Source organism: Sinocyclocheilus grahami, unplaced genomic scaffold (genome assembly GCF_001515645.1).
Source record: "Sinocyclocheilus grahami isolate Dianchi unplaced genomic scaffold, SAMN03320097.WGS_v1.1 scaffold302.1, whole genome shotgun sequence".
Taxonomy (NCBI): Eukaryota; Metazoa; Chordata; class Actinopteri; order Cypriniformes; family Cyprinidae; genus Sinocyclocheilus; species Sinocyclocheilus grahami.
In genome coordinates, this window is record NW_015505481.1 from 225,122 (window position 1) to 245,674 (window position 20,553).

Here is a 20,553-nt window from a genome sequence, read left to right on the forward strand (position 1 = left end):
TTAAAAATAAAGGTGCTTCAAAAGGTTCTTCAAGCGATGCCATAGAAGAACCATTTTTGGTTCCACAAAGAACCATTCAGTCAAAGGTTCTTTAAAGAACCATCTCTTTCTTACCTTTTTATACTCTGAAGAACCTTCTTTCGCCACAAAGAACCTTTTGTGAAACAGAAAGGTTCTTCAGATGTTAAAGGTTCTTTATGGAACCATTTAGACAAAAAGGTTCTTCTATGGCATCGTGAAGCACCTTTATTTTTAAGAGTATACCTATGAATAGTTCTTTTACTTATTTGGCCATTTTTTCCCCACAAAAGCCTTCAGTGTAGCTGTGACATTAGAATCTATGTGCTGCACCATTTTAGTGGTTAGAGAACCACAACAAACTAAAACATTGATGATAAATGATTCCTCTGAAAGCTATGCAAATCTGAATAATGAGCCAAGACTCGCAAAAATGTTAGGTCCAAATGCAGAAAAATGCAGAGCAATTTACAAGCAGGCTAACATTTTCATGGCCTACTAACTGTTCGTTTAAAAACAATCTAAATTGCCCTTTTACGGACCCTTTTAACTAAGAACGCTTGCCAGGGTTCATTAGCTGGAGCTTAAACAATAACACATTTGTGAATTGGCTTTCGTCCACATCTGAAGTGACTATCCATCATCAACACATAGCTTTAAGGAGCTTCTAAAGGAGGGAGCACTTGTAATTTCTCTCTCTATCTGTCTCGAGTGTGACCCCTGAGGGTAAGGAGCCTCTGGTTGCAGCATATCAAGCATCAAAGCCCTGATTGGCAATTGATGCCTGAACAAACTTGCAGCCATCAAATCAAGTCAGATGAAGCTATATTTTCAGAGATGCCAATCAAAGAGCCTTATTCCAGCCTGGCAGGGAGTCTTCTGTAAAGCTGAAGAGACTGCAGGCAGCGGCACAGGCAGACGTGCCAATCTCTCATAAGATTTCAATCCCCAAATACAGCTGAGAAATAACCCCATTAAGGTTTCTATTTAATATCAGTGAACACTTACTACAGTTATCATCCCCGTAGGTTTTATTTATAACATATGGGCAGAGCCGATTAGAAATCTCCATATCAAAACATGTCAGTTTTTATGAGGTTTGGACTGATTGTAACACTAAATCTGATTCTTCATTGGCCTCTCTCACTAAACAATTTTATTCTCCAACACAGGCTTGTGCTGAGGAACATTTTCACTTTGTGTTAACCATATACATGAGCCACTATGATTTGAATAAATCAGGTAGTAAAAATCAACAGGGACCTGGTGATAAAATATTATATCATATCAATATCTGGGTCATGATACGATAATATTGCCAAAAGTTGTTACACATATACTCACTTTTTTTATTTGTACTCAAGTAAGACAAAAAATCAGTAGAAAGAATAATACATTCTAACACATAGATTTCTCCAGGTTTTCTACTGTATATATACAGTATATAGAAAATAGAGACTGTTATTTCTATGCAACCAAAATACAATGTTAGCATTTACTATCCAACTCAGTGGTAGCTGATATGCTCTGAATGGTGGTCCCCACTAAAAATGCAGATTCTTGTCTTGGAGCAGGGGAGAAGTTAAAGTGGAAGTGAAGCAGTCAGTTACGTTTACATGATTTAGTAAAAAAATATACAACAAACATGATTAATGTAACCATTTTAAAGAAAAAAATATGTTTTGTTACAGCTTTTGGAGCAAGGGTGATGCTATCTTGCAATACGGTGTGTTGTGATGGGGTTGGTTTGCTCAGTTGGCCAGTGAAGTAATATAAGCATTTCTTTACTTTTTGAACAAACACTTCTTTTGAAATGGAGGAAGGCAAACTTTAAAGGACTGCTGAGCTCATAGTAAGTCCAATTGCTTATGCATTTGAGCCGATATGGCGAAGGGGATCGAGCAGTATTACTGTTACAGGTGGAAGAAGTCATGAACCCGCTGGTTTGGAGTGAAGAGAGGGTTGGAAATAATATGTGTTTAGGTGGATACTCATCATTCTAACGTAACTTCGTGTGCAATTGCTCAAGAAGACATGAAAGAGAACTCAATTTGGTACTCACGTGCTGTCCAAACCGCGGCTTTCTGCGTGCATGCACACAAAAACAATCTATCACAGGGCACGAGTACCGCATTGAAATATCCTTTGTGTTGTCTTGCGCTTGAATGGCTTAAAACACTTAATAATATGTAAACTGACAAGGCTTAAAACAAGTGAGAATGATAAACTTTCTTGAGGGAGCAGCACCAGCCCCATTGTTCAGATAGTTGATTAGTTTAGCTAATTGTATTCGCAGGTGAACACAAAACATCTTGCATACCACTACTGGTGAATGAGCCAGTGTAATGCAAATATGTCTGAAAGGTCTGACATGACAATAAGATGCAACATGAACGATACTGAATGAAATGTTGTTTGTTTGCATCACGTTGTAAGCCTTGCGTTATGAAAACAATGTTTGGGATACCATAATCAAAACTTTGTAGACAGTTTGATGTTGGATATTCATCCATATTATGGTGAAAACCAAAAACATCTGTGTGTTAAAATAACATTTGTATGTTCAAAAAGTAAAAAAAATAAATGCTTATACTACTTTCCTGGCCAACCCCGTGAAGTCACACACTGTGGTACTGTATTGCAAGGTGGCGGTGCCCTTGCTCCAAAAGCTATAACAAAACATCCCTTTTGTCTTTAAAATGGTTACATCAATCATGTTTGTTATATGTTTTTTTTATCAAAGTGGAAATCAGTTTACAAAATAGTGTAAACCTGACTGCTTCAATTCCATTTTAATACTGCATTAAACTGATCGAAAGTGACAGACAAACACTTCTGTTATAAATACATTTTTGTTTCAAATAAATGCTGAACTCCTGAACAATATCAGGGTTTCCACAAAAATATTAAGCAACACAAGTGTTTTCAACATTGATATTGATAAGAAATGTTTCTTGAGCAGCAAGGATCATGTGACACTGAAGACTGGAGCAATGATGCTGAAAATTCAGCTTTGCTGTCACAGGAATAAATTAAATTTCAAAAATGTTCAAATATATATTTTTTGCATTGTAATATTTCACAACATTACTGTTTTTACTGTATTTTTGAGCAAATAAATGCAGCTTTGGTGAGCATCAGAGACTTCTTTTAAAATCTTACCAACCACAATTTGTTCAACAGTACTGTACAAGATTATCAAAGTATGTTTATTTATATTATTATAATATAAATAAACATGCTCTGATAATATTGATCCAATATCATGAGGTAAATATGCCAAATTAAATACTTATGTTTTCCTCCTCACCTATTAGTCAATGATTCCAATGTATCTGAGACAGACAGCATCATGAAAGCCTGTATGAAGTAGTGATGGCAGTGAATGGACATACTCATTATGTTGCAAGGGACAGTTAACTTCTCCCCTGTCTGTCTGCTTCTTTATCCTGACCTTGAGATTACATCACAGCTTCCCTTTAGTTCACTGACCCTTACCTAGTGCTGGGCGGTATACCGGTTCATACCGAATACTGGTGTTTATTTTTGTTATGATATGAATTTTTAAAATACCGCAATACCGGTTTATGTCGCTTAAACAACGTTTGGAACGCGACACTGTTTGAAAGGGGACCCTTTTCACTGTTTCACTGTGTTGAGGGAACAGCTGTACGTGTTACTAAGCGTGAAAGTTCTGAAACTGAAGCTGTAGAACTAATAGAACGTGATGACACAGAAGAACTCAGCCACAATATCCACATTGACCACCACAAATATCCACCACCCCCTGCCATCAGCTCCCGCGCGACTTTAGTGTAGTGTAGATCTTTAGTGTACATGCATGTTAATTTTATCAGACGATGCCGCGATTATAAATGAGAGTGACTCCTGGTTAACATGTATTAAAAGGGGTCGTGTTTAGTCACTATTTAGTGTGGTATTTTTTGACAATATTCACTCATCGTGACAGTAAAACAGGATATTCTAAGTCAATATACTGCAGTATTTCCTCTCTCAATTAGTAGAAAATATGGTTAACACACGGTCATGCATGAAAAAAAAAATACCGTCATGTACCGTGAAACCGGTATAGTTTGGAAAAATACCGTGATATAAATTTTTGGTCATACCGCCCAGCACTACCTTTACCTGAATCATACATCACAAAATCTCTTCTAATCTCTCAATAACCATTCGGTCCACAGAGCTGCATGTCATCTGCATGTCCTGATGTGACAGAACAGGTCAAAGCATCCTGACCTACTAACCTTTCTGGCTAGACACACTGATGTGTGGGATTTATGCTCGGCTGGCACTCCAGGCTCCTCAGGGAACTCCTATAAGCCAGAGATCAAAGGTCAAGGCTTCTGGCTGACCAAGTTGACCCAACGCAGCCCTCTTACCCGGTTAACGGCTCTCCGATCGTTATCTGATCAAAGCGCCCTTCAAAGCTCTCAGAGGAATAATGCACGCAGACAGAAAATTCATGACTCATCTCGCATCTAAAAATCATTAGCGGCTGTACGCTCAGCTGATTGAATGGAAAAATGAAGAAATCTGAATCCCCCATTCAAACTGAAGCTCCTATTGTGAATACCAGATGGAGACCTTTAGAAACCTACAAGACTTTTATAAAACCGCTCCACCTTTGTTCAGGAAAAAAAAACTATTTATACCTCTTTCTCTCCCAGCATTTTCTCTCTTTTCAAAGATTGTTGTTAAAACTCTGCATATAATGGTCGATACAATGGTAGATGAGATAAAAAACAAAGAAACAAAACAAAACAGTCACTCAAACTGACATCAAGCCTGCAGATGGGAAAGGAAACGATACAACTGTTATTTGAGCTGACAGCAGAGATTTCTGCTTTTGCTGTTCTTTTTCTCCAAAACATCTAAGGTAAAGCAATACTGTATGTCTGGTAGCCACACAAACACTTGCATGTGTGAAAAAGGCGAAAGAAGGCTGCGATAGGATGATAGCAGTGGGTTTATTAGAGGGTATCTGATCGATATCCATTAGAGATTTAATTTGCTGTGAGCTTCTGCAGGCAGTCGTGGGAGGATGATTGCTCTGAGACTGTTTGGATGAGTGCCTCGACCAGTCTGCCTTACTCTCTCCGTTAATGAGATCTCACTGCTCTAGCACACAGACACACAAACCTATTTCAGCCTTTCAAATGAGTAGAGGCTTTTTCTCACATACACACAAGTGTGAACAGGGTGTGCAGGGTGCAAAGACACAAACCCACATCCGTAAGAAAACTTAAGCAGAGAAACAACTTTCTTTAGACTAGGAATATGCTATGCTGTCTTACGGGGGGGGGGGGGGTTGCAATGCTGTTTCATGCATTCAGAGTTGTTTACACTGTTAAAGAGTTGGATTCTCATGCTAAGCATGGACAAAGTTTCAAAAAACAATTTGGACGTATGACAGAGTATTTCTGTGCTAAAAATCTTACCTCCGGGTTTGTACAAGTTTCGGAGTGTTTTTTTCAATCGTGGCTCTTCATGACGTAGATGAGGGTGGAACTCCTTATATGGGCATTTCTCCCGAAAGAGCGCCCGTGCACGCATCGACCAGAGTAAGAGCGAGATTGCACCCATCAACGCGCTTCATCTGGCGGCAGCGCTGCACGAGACTAGCTCGGGAAGAATGTCTCCAAAGAAGTGTGTTTTTGGTTGTAAGGGAAAGATAACTTTGTTCAGCTTCCTAAAGAACCTAGCGTTATGTAAACAGTGGATACAGTTTGTTTTTCCGGAGCAAGTGTGTTTGTTGACGAACGTTTTATAAACAAAGCCCAGTTCGACGCTGGATTTGCACATGGTTTGATACTGAAAGATGGAGCTGTCCCAGCTATAAAAGATCCCGGTCATGATTCAGAACTGCAGACGGTAAGTGAAATGGCATCAAATGTCTGTTTTGTGGGCATTCGGCGCTCAAGTGCTCGTCACTCTTTAGCTCCTCCCCCGGCGCTAAAGGAGCTCGGCTTTTTACGGAGAGAATTGTAAAGCTGTATCTTTCTTTTATAAATATGATCAAACTAAAGACTTTTTGGAGATATGAAGGATGCAGTACGACTCTATAGGTACTCAAGATTAACATGAGATTGGGTGAAACTGTGTATGTTATGCCCCCTTTAAACATTATAGGCTCACTATAAAACTGCTCCATACAACTCATGCACTACAATCAAAGGCTTCTGAAGTCGTAAGATAGATTTGTGTGAGGAGCAGAACACAATTTAAGCTGTTATTCACTGCAAATTCACTGAAGGAGTCAGAAAACAGACATTAAGGTTTCTCAAATGGTAAACAGCCATGTTGAACTAGCCCTCACAGAATGTGTCACCACAGAATCCATGCCACTAGCCCAGCAGTCACTGCTTATCTAACTTTCTTAGACATTTTCTTCTCTACAGTTGACAGCATTTTGAACTGAAAACATTTTCTGAATGGAATTTGCACTTTTTTCCTATGGAAATAGCTGTATAATGTCACTGGCATCTGAATGCAACACTTCGGCCATAAACTAACTATAGTCCAACTCATTTCAATCCTATAGTTGCATTTACCTGAGTTTAGATTAAAATATAATCATACTTTACCAAACACCCGAAGCAGATAATTAACCATAAGCCTAAACTTGCAGGAAAACTCCTAACTTGCCAGAAAGTAGATCTCAAGGAGCAAGATTGGTGAATATAAACCACAACTTCAATATATACTGTACATTGAATCAACTGTTCAATGTTACTTGGGTACACAGTGTTATTTTAGTATTATACTATTACAGTATCCATTCTTATTTTGATTTTTCATTTTAATTTAGATTTAAGTATATAATAGTATTTAGGTGTAACAATAGATAGTATGGAAAGATCATATAGACAGTTTGTGTAAAAAGACAAAGCAGAGAATTTATTTTCTTTGTCGTCTCAAGTCATTTGGAGAAACAAAACAATTCTTGTATTATTCTTTATGTCAGTAATTATGAGTGTCTTACAGTATTGCAATTCTGTCTGGAACATGAGTTTCTCTGTTTGGCTAAAAACAAAGTTAAGGAATCTTAACTCTGTTTTTTTTTTAACTGTTAGGATAGTAGGACAGCCTCTTGAAAAGTTATATGAAGGAACCTCTTAAGGCTGGCCAAGAATATTGTTTCTAATCCTAGCCATGTGTTGTATAATGAAATTGTGCTTCTACCATCTAACCATCGATATAAGGTCCCAAGATTTAATTGAGTGAAATTAAAACATTCTTTTGTACATCAGGCTGTCCTAGAACTGAATAAGGTACACTAAAAATGAAAACGTTTGTGAATTATTTTGTATTTATTGTTTCTATGTCTATTGTGAAATGTTGTACTATAGTCTGACAATAAAGTTTATGTAATCTAATCTATTTATCTTTGTTTTTAGTAATTGTAGTACTTTAACTTATTTTAGTTCAGTCAGCTGGTGATAAGGCAAAATTAAATTAAAGTTTTTCATCTAATATTTATATTTTATTTCAGCTATTTCAACTAACAAAAGAATGTTTGGGTAATGCCCCAAAATACTGGAACTTGCCATTATTCACATATGGTCCCTGCCAGTGTCTGAAACGGCAAAAATTAACCTACCTAAAAATTAATCATTCATAAGGATTTTTTAAAAATACTGTTGAAATTATAGTTTGATTTTGATATTTTGGTTTTCATTTGAGAGCCACTGATATAAGAGAACCCAGTGGCGTTTTATTTTTTGCTTGAAAGATCACAGAATTTTATAGGAACTGTTTATAATCAAAATTTGACCTTAATAATATGATTCGAATGTCCTCCATGAAAATGACATTGAACATTATTATGCTTGGAGTGTCAGAGACCCCACAAAACCTGGAGCAATAACTGATTACTTCACAGTAGGGTCTGAAAAACATCAGACAATAATTTAAAAAAAGAAATGCTGTGTATTACAAACATTTAGATGTGTATTATGGTAAGAACTTAGTATGATAAGTAGCATGATTAAATACTACACCATCACTCTTCATCACACTTGGGTTTACTGTACTTTCTCTCCTTAATACATGTTAGAAACACTAAAATATCCTCTATGAATATGCAATAATACATAAACACATCACTACTGAACCACTATGCTATATGATCTTCAATTCCACTAGCCAATGTTGCTGTCAAAATCCTGTTTAAAGTGGGGAAAAAACAATTAATGCAACACAGCCAAAGAAATGTATCAACGTACATCATAAAGTTGCAAGAACAGAAAACCGAAAGCAGTGATGGGACGTGAAAAAGGGCACATTAAAGAGAAAAGAAGAGATGATGACAAGATAATTGCAAACATACTGAAAAGTGCCAGGGCTAAAGAATGCAAGTGATTTTTGCTTTCTGAAGTCATTATTTAAAAAGGTAAGTCCCAAATGGTTCTTTGTGGAATATTCTGGATCAAACCGCATAATTAAAGCCATCTCCTCCTCGCCACGTGTGTTCGGAGGGAACTACACAAAGAGGGACCCCCCTGCAACAAGGAGATTAGGAACAAGCAAGCTGTCAGATACCCATGATCCTCTTTGCTCCTTCAAATCTCCTCTGGGTTTTAATTGTGCTTCGGCTCAGGCCACTGGTGAGCTAATTGCACTTTTGTCGAGTGCCAAGTAGAGTAATTTACCTAAAAATGAGGCTGTTTCCTTGGCAACCTACTTCATTCAGAGGGGCAAGTCTCTGCTAACTGTGACAAACTCAACAACTGTGCACTAGCTTACATATACTTAAAGGGGTCGTATGATGCGATTTAAATTTTTCCTTTCTCTTTGAAGTGTTACAAGCTCTTGGTGCATAAAGAAGATCTGTAAAGTTGCAAAGACTAAAGTCTCAAATCCAAAGAGATATTCTTTATAAAAGTTAAGAGTCAGCCACACCTACCTAAAACGGCTCGTTCTAACATGCCCCCACATATCTACCTCACTATGTGGGAAGATTTGCATAATTCGTCGAATCCGCCGCCTCTGCTCACTCTAGCCCTCCGGCCGTTGCTCACGCTAGCCCCCGGCTTCTGCTCACTCTGTGTGACGCTGTGTTTCGTTGTGAAAGCGAAAATGCAGACATGGTTTTATGGTTACGCGGCGCGATGCAACGCAACGCTTAAAAACACAGTATAAGTCATTATAATCCACAATTATGTCCCCACTGGATGCAACGAATGCCTCGTTTATAATTGGTTTTAATGTTTTTGAATCATTGCTCCGGCCAGACAGGGCATCATCACAGTATGGTGAGGGGCGTAACATTTCCGTCACACGCTTGAGGTATTCGGCCAATCACAACACACTGGATAGCTGGCCAATCACAGTTGTGCATGTCTGCATGTAAGGTGCAGACCTCTTTGGAGCTGATTAGTGGGGCTAGACAATTATCCCTGCTTACTAGTCCCATGTTAGCTGTTTGAAGCAGCAATCCGTCACCAGTGTTCACAGGTGGACACAGAACTCTGCGATTTAACCAAGAACACAACACTCAGCCAAATAGATCAGCAGAAATAACTTAAATGATTTTAGCAAATGGCTGCAATATAACAAAGAGTGAAAAATTTAAGGGGGTCTGAATACTTTCCGTACCCACTGTATGTATGGAGGACTAGTAATTCTGAGCAAGAGTGTTGTTGTGAGTAAAAGTAGGCTACTACTGTAATTCTTCTGTAGTCATAAGGCCGCAGGTAATCACAGAACAACAACACGATTGCAATTAAGATATTTTTCAATAAACAGTACGTTTATAAAGTAACTTACATTTTAGGCATGATGTTGGCAGTTGTGAATTTTTGCACCTCCAAACGCCAGAGCAGAATCAACCGTCCTGCATCTGCGCCTGTGACAAATGAACAGAAGACTCGGGAGGTAAAGTAGCCTAATCATTTATGTTCCTCATACATTATCTTTGCCTGCATTATCCCTTATGAAAATTAACCATGGTTATATTGTAGTAAAAGTGTAGTAACCATGTTTTTTTGGCATATTGATTACCATTTGTATAAGCACAGTTTTACTACAAATATCATAGTTAAACTATGGTTTGTGTAGCAAAACCAAGGTTAATTTGTGGTTACCATGGTTTAACTATAGTAACCATGTTTTTTTTGTTGTTGTTTTTTAGTAGTAAATAATTGTTAATTTTCGTAAGGGATAAGTATTTTCTAATTGTGAATATGAATAAGATTGCGTAGGTGGACGTGGTCGGGGAACTGTAAAATGTTTAAAATATAACATTTAACACCAATCTGAAACGATTTAATGTTTTAAAGTTTAAACGAAACAATTGCCTAAATGATTCAATGACTCGTTCATTGACATTCATTCTGGAATGATTCAGTGTGTTTGAAAGAATCGATTGAGTGAAAGATTCAACTGACTCGTTAATAAAATAAGTAATTTGTCTCCGCCTACTGACGATGTAACCTGCAGAAAGAGTCACATAACAACCCCTGACAGCCTATAAATAAGAACAAGGTACTAAATGCAAGTTTCATTCTTAATAATAAAAAATAAGTCTCTTATAGATAAACAAATAAATTAAAATGCAACATTTGTTAAATGCATTTCTCATACTTTTCGCCAATTGAATTGCCTTGAATGACTCTAGCTTCACAAAATACTTAAAACCCAATTATCAAGCACAGGCTTCATTGTTATTTCCTTCTTCCGCGTCTCAGTTTCTTTCTCTCCAGTAATTGACAAGCATAAATCCTGGCAGAAGTCCTGGAGCCGCTCCTGCACGATCCGCTGTTAGCACACATGCACGCTGCTCATCAGTGCTGATCTCGGGCTGACACACGGGCTCACCGCAGGACACCGCTTCATCAGACACACCGCATCTGATCCACTCCTCCACAGGGGACAATAAAGTCACCGCGGACGCTGGCGAACAGCTGACCACTGCAGCACAGTGATGGGTCACTTAATGAAGTGAAGTCTATTGGATGTGTGTGCGGTGCATGTAGGTGAGTGTCACAGTCCTGTAGCTCCTGGGGTTTGGCAGAGCGCCCGGATGAAAAATTGAGTTTACAGTCTTGTAAACAGACGCTGCCCGGCGTGATCCTCAACACTGACCCAGTCAGTCTAGTATCTCCAACACTAGATGATGTTCACCAAGTGTAATGTTTTAGAACCTGGATAAACATCACAATTATCCACATGCAATGCACACAACTAGTCTATCAATTAACATCTTGTGAAGTGAAAAGATGCCAAAATAGTCCCCACTTCCTCCAGTGAAAAAGTCCATCCCCTGTCATCCTCTCACATCAAAATCCACTGACATATTTGTTTAGAACTGTTTTCACTTGTAAACATTGCTTAATCTGAGCATATTTCTTTCCTTATTTTAGCCAGAAGCAACTGTTTTATGTTAAAGACCATCTTATGGATTTGTTTATTACAAACACACAGCTTTTCACATCACTAGACATTAATTGATTGACTGGAGTCTTGTGGATTATTGTGATGTTTATATCAGCTGTTTAAACTCATTCTGATGGCACCCATTCACTGCAGAGGATTCATTCAAGTGAAGTAATGCTAGATTTCTCCAAATCTGTTACAAAGAAACAAAGTCATCTTCATATGGGATGGTCTGAGGGTGAGTACGTTTTTTTTAATCAAATTTCTATTTTTGGGTAAATTATTCCTTACATGGCTCTGTTAGCCCCCATTGGATTAATGTATAATTTATTGTAGCCTAGTTTAGTGCCATGTGCACACAAATTACTTTGATAATGACTTAAAATAATATAAAATAAACACATTAAATCATTTATTTAGAAAAAATAATATAAGGAAATAGATTATTTCATTTAAATAAAATAATCAGTTGCAGAACCAGATGAAATCAATGGATCTAACAAAACAGAGCAGTTTGGTAGGTGCTATTCATCCTAGGTGCACATGCATGAAGGTTCCTGCAGCAGCCAAGCAACTACCATTGAGATGAATGGAAATGCTAATGGATAGCTTTTTTATGGACCTCCTTGGAGAAATACAAAAAATTACCAAAATTAGATGTTTATCCTCCAGATCGGCCATTTTCCTGTGATGTCAAAGCAGCTGCTAAGACAGACGTGTCATCTGTAAATCTCACTTGTGTTCAGTCCCAGCGCCACAATTCATGTATATTCATCTTAATTAACTCCCTATCTCTCCCTCTCACTCTCTCTCTCGCTTTATAATAAGTGGGTCACTGGCAAGGGCTCAGAAAAGCCTGATGCTGATTATTTTTAGAGCTAAACAACTGTTGGCTAAGAGGCACATTTAGTGTTATGACTAGTCTGTATGGTTAATTTGCAGAGGAATACAAGATATCTTTAGGAGATGAAGCATAGTGCACAGCCTCAACATATTTGAAAAAGAAGAATTAATTAACTAATCTAAAAATAAGTGCTAATAATTGGTTCATTTAAAAACTATATAAAATAGTGTTATTTTAGTGTAAATTATAGGCTATACTATTATAGTATTTATTAATATTTTGAATTTTATTAACTTATTTTATTGTTTAGTGTAGATTTTAGTAATTTAGTTATGTGCATTTGTCATTAATTATTTGCTTCATAAAATAATATACATACAGACACACACACACACACACATCATATATATATATATATAGAGAGAGAGAGAGTTTCACATACTATTAATTTGTGAAGAATTACAGAAAAAAAAATCATAAATAATAATGTTGATTATAAAATGAGATTCTTGGATGGACAGATGAAAGTCAGCTACACTGGTGAATGTGGCGATGAAGCTAATAGGATGTGTGTGTGTGTGTGGATTCAACTGCACTAAGCAGCTTCATTACAGAAGCAGCAGGGGGTTTCTGTGGGTTTAACTGTGCAAATAGTATTCATTTAAGAGAGAATTATGCTCTCCTAACCTTATACTCTATCCTCTATGGCCTAATGGCCCAATTCTGCAGGGAAGAGGTCTCCATCATACAGGCTCCAGGGCAGAGTTATTTTCTAATTGACCAGCCCTGCACTGTTCAGACTAAATAAACACAATCTTCAGCTGGAGGTTAAGATGTTAGCCTCGTCACACTAATTCATGCTGGGTGAAAAAAGGCCACTCTTTAAGAGATGCTGCAAATTGAACCACTATTGATATTTTAATACTTTTTTTTTTCAGCAGCCTAATTTGACCTCTCTTTCATTTTGCTCTGCTCATCTTGTAATCAGCTCGCTCGGGGACAGTTAAGTAAGTTAACGCATGCAAAACTCACAGCTCTAAACAAAACACAGTAAAGTGTGTGGGAGGCTGTGCTATATAATCACTAATTATGCCAATGAGGTTTTGCTAATTAAGTCACTGAGTTCTCTGCTGAGGGTGTGTGTGTGAAAAGAGCGCTACCACACTGTAATCTTGCATATATTCATGGTTTCACATGAAAATCTAATAGTATTAAAATCTTAAAATGTGTATTTTTCATTTGAGTAATTTCCAAAATGAAGATAACCTGTAAGAAATGTAGTAGGCTAATTAAAGCATCAAACCAGAAAAATGTGTTCAACAGTTTCGTTCCACCTCAGACTGAGCAAGAGGTTCTGATATTTCTTATATCATGTTTTTACTGACAAAAACACAAATATAAAATATTTAAAAATACTAGTTTATCTGTAATGATAAAGATTTGTATTTTTATTTTCAATTTTTAGCATTCTTCAATTTAATCATGAAATTTTGAGAGGAATTTATTTTTGTAAAAGACAACAAAGAAGTATCTATTGTCTTAAAAAGACTCTTCTTTAAATATGATTAATAGGGAAAAATTATTTGTGCAGATGCAAATGACATGTTAAATTAGTTTTAATAGTATAAAACTGCCAGCCACGGGTTTTTCATGCTGAGAACTCTGCTCATATGTTCTGCATAATGATGCATTTAAAAGGAAATGACCAAACGGATGTTTATAAAAGTTCATATCGCTGTTGCGGATAAAATACAACACAGATAACATTAAATAAATGTTTTTTACCAGGTTAAATGTTGATTATTAGTAACTCAAACCCCTTTATCTAAACCTCTCTGGGACACATCCGCCATGTTTGTAGTTTTTTTTTAAGCGCTTTATTTGTGTTCACCAAGGCGCAATGGATTGTGGGAAATATTAGCCATTAGAGTGTGCACGGACATAGCTTGGCTGCGTTCCGCTCCACTTTTAGACACACACTTGGACGAGGGAAGTTTATATGGACAGACCCTCGACCCCTCGATTTTGACCGAGGGAGCGAGTCTGCTTCATATGCACACTTCAGACCGCTCCATAGACCACAATGCAGCACGATTGTGATGTCATCGCAGATATAATTTAATTTATAGCTGATTCTAAGTGATCAAGGGCTTAGGTTGTTCCAGTTCAGCCCATTCCAAGGGTTCCGCCAGTAGTTGGCACTCATGCAACGTAATCAATGACGTACATCCGAGTAAACGAGACGGAGGGAAGTTTGCGAGTGAAGGGTATAATAAAAATGGACTGGAACGTAGCCATTGTCTTACGGGAGATGAGAGGGTCTGTATTACTTGGATCAGGTGTGCCTTAATAACCCATCACATTACAGCCTTGACATCATTTAATTTTTTAGTTAGAGTTGTACGACACTCAGTCGCCATTTACGGATACCATAGGAATGAATAAGTGCCGTAAACTGAATCCCACCTTTCGCAAAACATCAGTGACTTCTCTTATAAAACAGCATTTTTTTTTAGGTGTAAACTAAAAATAGTAATAAAAATAGTTCAATCCAAAAGTATTGTTTGGGGAAAAACATGTTGAAGATTAGCAGATAGGCTGTCGATTCATTAAATGATGAGCTGTTTCCTCTAAAAAGCTGTTTATTCAGCGTAGTGAAGCCTCTCCTCCATTGGCATCCATTAAAAAAAAAACAGCCTCTGGTCTGCTTTCTGTTAGCATTTGTCGTTAAAGATTTTTGGCTAAAGGTTGCAGGCTTGCCTTCTAGTGGCTTTGGCACGATCCATACTTCAAAAATCGACCTGAAATAGTAGACCATCTGGGGACTTTTGGCATACTCTTTTCAACATACTATGCTTTGGGACACACTTATTCTAATCTCACATACTATTTAGGATGATGTATGAACATTGGGACGCAGGGCAGTATTCATAAGAACAAAAAAAGGACACCTTTTCATTTAGAATGTCTTAAATCTAATTTTGTTATTTTTTTTTAGAAAATCGTATCGTGAAATCAGTATATCATGAGTTGAGTGTATCGTTACATCCCTAATGATCGATATTTTTTGTGTATTAAAAATCATGTCACACTGTGAAATGAGCAAGTGAAATCTAACAGTTGATTAATAGTGGTGATAAACTGTTTAAAAAATGGCCAATAGTATCTAAAACATACTTTCCCATATGCCAGTGTATAAATTAACATACAATTTTGATTCTGAAAAGAAAAAAAAATCATGTCCCTGTCCATTTGTCAGCTCCCCAGCAGACAAAAACTGATGATTTCATTGGTTTTCTTTGCATATCTCCTCTTCTCTCTTTATTTGTGTCTTGATAGAGTAAAATTTAAACACAAGACAGAAGAAGTAAATAATCTTCCATAACATCCAATCCAGACTCATTCTCTCTCAGCCAGTCTATTTATCATCTGAGCACCTGCTCTGTGTGTCCAGAATGAGTTCAGTGTGTGCTGACAGAGAACTGATCTCATTCGAAGCCAGGTTATATCGGCCTGTCACTCCAGAGCCGTTTGAGCTGGAAAAGTGTGAGTAAGGGCAGAGAAGAGGGGGGCAAATAATTGGAGCTGCAGGGCTTCAGGTGTAATAACAGATCTGCCGCTCCCTGGAGCCTCGTTCTGCCTAACAACAGACCTGTTTTAGCATCTCCTGCTGTTACTGCACGTATATTCAAAGACAGACTAACACAACCTGATTGTTTATGACACAAAATCACAAGCAGCGAGATTATTCTGTCTCTCACTACAGGCACAATGCTGCTGAATTGCAAGATATGGAAAAAAGCCAACTAGACTGACTAGCATCTGATGATTTTGAAGCTTATAACACTGAAATAAGTGTCTGTGGTTGTAATCGCACTGTACCTGGAGTCATAATGGTTATTGTGGTGGTGGATTAACACAAAGATACAAATTGTGATGAAGAATAGTGAAATACAAGCAAATGCTCGATATGATCACTGTGACTGTTTAGCGTGTCAAAGCAAATCCATGTGAATGAATCAAGCTGGTGCAGTCACTTCCAAACCAAAATCAACTTGAAATTAATATGAAATTATATGTGAAGGAGGTTTAGTGCAAACTCAGTTTGGTTAAATTAAAGGTTAACCAAATTGTTAGGGTTAGGTATCAATAATCGAAAATAAGCTTAATATAACAATATATTGTTTCTGTTTTATTAAATTAATTTTTGAAGCAATATAAAAATGGTTAAACCTAATAAACTTGATGCAAATTTTAATTAAGTTATAAATGATCCGATATAAAGTAGTAAATAAATACAAAATAAAATATATAATATATTGAAATACTGGAGTATTATTGTACTACAGCAATAATAAACCAGAAAATTGACTTTTTCCCCATGTGAAGATTAAAAGCTTATAGTTTTAACCCAAATGTGACCTTAAATAAATACAATGCCTTTCAAAAGTGAAAAAGAACAGCATTTATTCAAAATATAAATATTTTCTAACAATAAGTCTTTACTATAACTTTTTATTAATTTAACATATCCTTGCTGAATAAAAGTATTAATTTCGTTCAAAAAAAATCTAAAAAAAATCAGTCTATATAGTTACAAAAGATTAAATTTTTTTCTATTTTCTACCAAATAATAGTAATAGTTCATGATAATTCAGCTTTGCCATCACAGGAATCAATTATATTTTAAATTAAATAGAAAAACGTTATTTTAAATTGCAATAACAGTTCACAAAGTTATTTTTTTTTGTATTTTTGATCAAATAAAAACAGCTTTGATGAGCACAAGAAACGTATTTAAAAAAAAAAAAAAAAAACACACACACATTAAAAATCGTACTAATTCCTGTAACGGGACCGACGAGACGTGAGGCGTGAGGATCCATGTGCAAGCTTTTATTAAGAGACGTGGTTTTAACAGGCATGGGTCAGACAATGGCAAACGGGTATATCGAAGGCAAGACAAGAGATAAATCCAGGTAGAAGGCAAAAGGTCCAAGCAGGGGCAAACAGAGTCAGAAACAGCAAGCAAAGGGTTAATCCAAGAGACGTGGCGTGAATCCGCTAAACAGGGATACACGCAAAACAATACATGAGACAAACAGAAAACACGGACTGGCTCAGTAAGGCAGCTAACACTTGGGGAGTGAAAAATGCAGAACAATACAGGAGTGTGGTGGAGCGGAGGCGGAACAGGGGGAGGGACGGTGGGCCAGGTCCATGTGGAAATGGAGAGACTGGGAACTGAAGCAAAGCAGGACACCAAGGTGGAGCAGACGAAACAGGAGCCCACCAGGGCAGAGCCGACGGAGCAGAAGACCTCCATGACGGATCAGACAGAACAGGAGCCCACCCTAAGCCTAACTCAGGGACATGAACCCTTCCTGGGCGGAACTGAGGAGCTGGAGCCCTTCCAGGGCAGTACTGGGGATCAGGATAGCGCTTACGTGGTGCTGGCACTGGAGTGAATCTTGGGGCTGGAGCCGTGGACTATACTCGGGAACAAGAGCCCTCCCTGGGCTTAACGCGGGAACAGGAGCCCTCCCTGGGCTTAACGCGGGAACAGGAGCCCTCCCTGGGCTTAACGTGGGAACAGGAGCCCTCCCTGGGCTTAACTCGGGAACAGGAGCCCTCCGTGGTAGGGACTGGGACCTGGGGAAAACTGAGACACAAGAGACAGAGCATATACAGTCTCCATAGCCATGACAGGACGAGCAGAGAGTTCACAAACGGCTTCTATAGCCGTGACAGGACAGGCAAAGAGCTCACAAACGGCCTCCATAGCCGTGACAGGGTAGGACAAGGATTCACAGATGGCCTCCTTAGCCGTGACAGGACAAACAGGAAGTTCACAGGTGGGTACTACTGACACCTCTGGAGGTTCTGAGGCAGATGCCGCCACCTCTAGAGGTTCTACAGTAGTGCCCTCGGGATACAGGGAGAGTTCGGCAAAGGTTCCTTCGACCTTGACATGACAGGTTGAAAGTGCGTTTCTGGGCACCACCACCACGCAAGGAGCTGAAGCGAGCACCGCCGCTTCGGGAGGTTCTGCAGCATGCGCCGCCACCTCTGGAGAAACTGCAGCGGGCACCATTGCTTCGGGGAGCACAGCAGCAAGCACCACTAACTCAGGAGATTCTGCAGCTTCAGCCGCCACCTCTGGAGACCTAATAGTGGGCGCCGCTGCCTCTGGGAGTTCTGTGGTGGTGTATGCGGGCCAAACACACCAAAAAGCGATCCCCATCAAGGGAAGCGCTTCAGACAGAAGAATCAGTTCAGGAATAGGAGGGCTAAAGTGAGTAGGTTTAGGGATACCAGCTGCGCGTGCAGACACCAGCGGTGCATCCCCCACACTGGATACCAGACTGGGATACCGAAGGACTGACCTTGATAATCTGGGTGCAACAGACAGGATGTGACATGGCTCTGGATGATCCGCTGTGAGGTGACGTGACTCTGGACGATCAGCTGTGAGGTGACGTGACTCTGGAAGATCAGCTGAGACGTGACATGGCTCTGGCAGATCAGCGGAGACTTGACTTGACTCAGCAATGGAAGCTGTGAATTGAGTTGACTCATGAAGATCAGCCGTGATTGGACTTGATTCAGGAAGATCAACCGTGACTTGACTCAGGAAGATCAGCTGTGACTAGAATTGACTCTTGACGATCAGTTGTGACTTGACCAGACTCATGATAATAAACCGTGACTAGACTTGACTCAGGAAGATCAACCGTGACTAGACTTGACTCAGGAAGATCAACCGTGACTTGACTTGACTCAGGAAGATCAACCGTGACGTGACTTGACTCAGGAAGATCAACCGTGACTAGACTCGACTCAGGAAGATCAACTGTGACTCGACTCGACTCAGGAAGATCAACTGTGACCAGACTCGACTCGACTCAGGAAGATTAACTGTGACCAGACTCGACTCGACTCAGGAAGATTAACTGTGACCAGACTCGACTCGACTCAGGAAGATTAACTGTGACCAGACTCGACTCGACTCAGGAAGATTAACTGTGACCAGACTCGACTCGACTCAGGAAGATTAACTGTGACCAGACTCGACTCGACTCAGGAAGATCAACTGTGACTCGACTCGACTCAGGAAGATCAACTGTGACTCGACTCAACTCAGTAAGATCAACTGTGACCAGACTCAACTCGACTCAGTAAGATCAACTGTGACTCGACTCGACTCTGACTCAGGAAGATCAACTGTGACTTGACTCAGGAAGATCAACTGTGACTTGACTCAGGAAGATCAACTGTGACTTGACTCAGGAAGATCAACTGTGACTTGACTCAGGAAGATCAACTGTGACTTGACTCAGGAAGATCAACTGTGACTTGACTCAGGAAGATCAACTGTGACTTGACTCAGGAAGATCAACTGTGACTTGACTCAGGAAGATCAACTGTGACTTGACTCAGGAAGATCAACTGTGACTTGACTCAGGAAGATCAACTGTGACTTGACTCAGGAAGATCAACTGTGACTAGACTTGACTCAGGAAGATCAACTGCGACTAGACTTGACTCAGGAAGATCAACTGCGACTAGACTTGACTCAGGAAGATCAACTGCGACTAGACTTGACTCAGGAAAGGAAGATCAACTGTGACTTGACTCAGGAAGATCAACTGTGACTCAGGAAGATCAACTGTGACTCGACTTGACTCAGGAATATCAACTGTGACTCGACTTGACTCAGGAAGATCAACTGTGACTCGACTAAGATCAGTTGTGACTTGACTAGATTCATGAATATCAGCTGCGACTTGACTTGATTCCTGAAGATTAGCAGTGACCTGACTCGACTCATTATGATCAACTGTGACTAAATTCAACTCAGGAAGATCAGTGGTGACTTGACTTGACTTGGGAAGATCAACTGTGACCTGACTCGGGAAGATCAACTGTGACTTGTCTCGGGAGTATCAACTGTGACTTGACTTGACTCGGGAAGATCAACTGTGACTAGACTCAGGAAGATCAACTGTGACTAGACTCAGGAAGATCAACTGTGACTTGACTCAGGAAGATCAACTGTGACTAGACTTAGGAAGATCAACTGTGACTAGACTCAGGAAGATCAACTGTGACTAGACTCAGGAAGATCAACTGTGACTAGACTCAGGAAGATCAACTGTGACTAGACTCAGGAAGATCAACTGTGACTAGACTCAGGAAGATCAACTGTGACTAGACTCAGGAAGATCAACTGTGACTAGACTCAGGAAGATCAACTGTGACTAGACTCAGGAAGATCAACTGTGACTAGA

General features: G+C 39.0%; 1 long non-coding RNA gene across 1 annotated transcript in view; it reads left to right on the plus strand.

The window, feature by feature from the left end:
• The first annotated feature begins 10,723 nt into the window (after window positions 1-10,723).
• Window positions 10,724-20,553, plus strand: part of LOC107601230 (uncharacterized) — a 17,649-nt gene continuing 7,819 nt past the window's right edge. The window contains exon 1 of the long non-coding RNA XR_001610902.1: window positions 10,724-11,018. This is a non-coding gene — a long non-coding RNA (uncharacterized lncRNA). The remainder of the gene's footprint in view (window positions 11,019-20,553) is intronic.